Source organism: Pinus tabuliformis, chromosome 8, assembly GCF_031772625.1.
Source record: "Pinus tabuliformis cultivar Carrire ecotype Pingquan chromosome 8, CPIR1, whole genome shotgun sequence".
In the NCBI taxonomy this organism is placed as follows: domain Eukaryota; kingdom Viridiplantae; phylum Streptophyta; class Pinopsida; order Pinales; family Pinaceae; genus Pinus; species Pinus tabuliformis.
The window spans coordinates 1,861,884,682-1,861,888,335 of NC_142294.1; the positions used below are offsets into that span (position 1 = coordinate 1,861,884,682).

General features: G+C 33.0%; 1 pseudogene; it reads left to right on the forward strand.

Annotated features, from left to right (window-relative positions):
• The first annotated feature begins 1,974 nt into the window (after positions 1 to 1,974).
• On the forward strand, positions 1,975 to 2,481 carry LOC149243754 (cullin-1 pseudogene; annotated as a pseudogene).
• Positions 2,482 to 3,654: the final 1,173 nt, after the last annotated feature.

A 3,654-nucleotide genomic window follows, 5' to 3' on the forward strand; every position in this document is an offset into this window, starting at 1 on the left:
CGCCACCCGTCGGGCGGGGCGGGGCGGGCGGCCGGGGGTGGCCCTGCGTGGGTGGATGAGGCCAGGGAGGGGCGGGGGGAGGGAGGGGTGGGCGGAGGGGGGCGGGGTGGGCGAGGGGAGGGAGGGGAGGGAGGGGTGGGCGGAGGGGCGAGGGGAGGGAGGGGCTGCACGGTCGTTTTTTTTTTTTATTATTATTTTTTAAATAAAACGTTAATATTAATTAAAAATTTTAATATGTTTTATAAATTTTGTTTTAATAAATAAAAAATAAAAAAACTTTAATAATATTTTTTAATTTTTTTATACAACACATAATTATAATTAATTTAAAAAAAAATTATTAATTTTTTAAATTTTAAATAAAAAATTAAAATTTGTTTTAAGAAAATTAATTTTTTTTTTATGATTTATAATTTGAAATAAGTAACATATTGTTTTGAAACAAAAGTTATAAAAAAAACTAAAATTTAATTTTGATTAAAATATTTTAATATTTTGTTTTATTAATTTTTTTAATAAATTAAAATTTAATAATTTTTATTGCTACGGTTTAATGAATTTTTTCTTTCAAATTAAAAAAAAAAAAAAATACATTTTAAAAAAAATTATCTTTAATTTTTTTTTGTTTGTTTTTAAATAAATAATGAAAATTAATAAAAAATTTTATTTATTTATTATTCTTAAATCAAAAAGACTTTTTTTTTGTAAGTTGAAAATGTTCTTTAATTTTATTATTTTTTTTATTGAAAAATACCTATATTTTTAAAATTACGATATTTTTTTAGTTTTTTTTTCTTTAATAATTTGCGCTTATTTTTGTCTTTTTATTTTTTTCTACATGTTTTTAATATTAATTTTACTAGTTTTTTATTTTATTTTTTTGCTAATTTTCTATTTTTGTTTAATCTAGTTTGTTTTTTTTTGGGGGGGGCTAGTTTTTGTTAATGATTTTTTTAATCTTTATATTTTTACTTACTTAAATTTATGGCAGTTGTCTATAAACGTGACTTTTTGAAAGCCTTTTCGGTGGGTTTTTCCGGTCGAAATCCGGCAGGAATTTATTGGAATCGCAAGTTTGATAGCTAGTTTCTGCACAATAAAAGCGTCCCAGCGGTTTTTGAGGGTGCTGAATCCAAATATGTAGTTAAAAAACCATTTTAATTGCAACAAATCAAGATTTAACTTCAATTGCTTTCCCCGGATTCTGTCACCGGAATCTCCAAAAAGTCGCATTATAGACAACTCCAAATTTATATATATATATATAAATTTTTTATTTTTTTATTTTTTTTTTTTCCAAATTCTTTTATGATTAAACAATTTTTTTTTAATATTTTTTTATTTATAATTGTCTCATATATATGTATTTTTACATTTATTTTTTAAGTAATCATCATTTTAATCTTAATTTCAGTAATTTTATTTTTTATTCTTGGTTAATTTTCCTTCTTTTTTTTAAAATCTAGTTTGTTTAAATTTTAATTTTTTTTAGTTTTTTTGTTAATGTTTTTTATTTTTTATTTTTCTATTGTTACCTATTTAATTTGATAGTTTTTTAAATGTGTTTTTTCTTTTTTTCCCAAATTTTTTTATGGTTTACATGTTTTTTTCCCCAATTTTTTTTACATATGTTTTTTTTACTATTTATTTGTTTATAATTTGTAATTTTTTTCTAGTTTTTTAATTCTTATTTTTTATAGGTTAATTTTGTTTTGTTGTTTTTTTTTTTTTTACATTTTACATTTTTATGATTGATTTTATTTTTGATGTTTGATTTTTTTTGTTTTGTGTTTTTTATTTCATGTTTTGTTTTTAGTATATATTTTTAGGGAATTTGAGAAACTTTGGGAAAATTACAAGATCATGGTCAACTACATGTCACACATGTTCTCTCATCTGGATTGCTGCTTCCTGGGTGTTGTGTTGCCCAGTCTCAGAGAGCTTGCGTTGCTCTTCTTTCGTGATCACGTACGGATGGTTGTGAAGAATGGTGTGTTGGGTTTGATAAAGCGAGAGCGCGAGGGTGAGAAGATTGACAAGGCTTTGGTGAAACAAGTTGAGAAAATTTTCTTGGAAATTGGTAATGGTAATGGTATGGACTCGTACAAGAATCATTTTGAAAAGCCAATGTTTGAAGATACTGCAACTTACTATGCTCGAAAGGCCGCTTTATGGATTGTACAGGAATCCTTGCCCCAGTATATGCTAAAAGTTGAAGAGTGTCTGAAATATCAGAAGCAGAAAGTTGCCCCTTATTTGCACTCCAGCAGCGAGCACAACCTAATGGAGACAGTAGAAAATGAACTCCTCTCCCGCTATGAAGCTCAACTTTTGGAAAAGCAGTATTCCTGTTGCCCTGTGTTGCTTAGGGATGACAAGAAAGATGACCTCTCCAGGATGTATAGGTTGTTTGGTAAGAGGCCCCAGGCTCTGGAACCAGTGGCAGGTATTTTAAAAGAACAAAGCCTTAATACTTATTAATGCGTTCTTCGTAGATTAGATCTTCATTTTATGGTATTTAAGTAAACATTTAATAGAAATAACTGGTTCACGCACCTAGAAAAGGTATAGATTCACATAAACTCATAACATAGGTATTTGCGCTTAGATCAAACAGTTATACCACCCACAAATTAGCTAGATCTGCAATAATTCAAATTTAATACAGAATTTCAGAATCAACTTATCTTTATTTACTTTCTTCGCCAATAAACCCAGGTCCACCCTGCGCACTTAGTTGCAGGGGTCCACGCACACAACTATAAACTCTACTAGGCCTCTACGCACACAACTGCAGAGGCTCTATCTATCTACCACCCCTCTTGACTCGGAGTTACAAATGCTTCAAGACATCGTTCCTCAACAATCCATTACATTCGAGAGTCCAAAAGTACATACCAAACACCAACTTCTATCCATAAAGCCTCACTCTATTTATACATTCCCATGGTCCGCAGGCCATGGGCAAGCTGGCTTACTCCCTATTAGTTTACATTATTTTTGTGTGGACAACCCTATGACTTGAGTCATTTACAATTCACGCTCCACGCATTTTTCGTAGTCCTTACCATACCTTTCCAAAAATTGCAGGCTTTAAGCCCCAAAATTGTTACGCGGGCCCTCTGCTAGCCAACAGTCCCCCAACACAATCATTGTGACTCATCCCGAGTCAATCACATGGTGTGACAATCTTCTCACGGAGGTTGGTCAGCAATTTTTGTGTTTCGCTGGTACTTGGAACAAACCCATCTTCCGTCACTTGTACTCATTCAATGCGTGTCTCTGATACATCGCACTCTACCGTGGCTTCTTCTATAGGTGCATATTCCTCCTGCATGTGTGCCACCTTGCGCTCAATGGTGGTGGAAACCACAAGTGCCTCATTAATCCATGGCTGGAGGCACTCTTTAACCACTGCTCCTTTCTAGCAGGCAACATCAATTGGGATTTTCATAGCTTGGGCCACCTTCATCTTGGCCAAGCACTGCACAACCATAACCATCTCCGTGGTCCCTCTGATATTAGCATAGGCTTGCAGGAGCTCTCTTGCCGCGGTTTCCAAGTCGTTGTAGGGTAGGAACTTCCTGGAGTGAAGTGAGCGACTGAGTCAACAAGTCAGTGCATTCCTTCACAGAACGTGTGATTTCTTCTCGA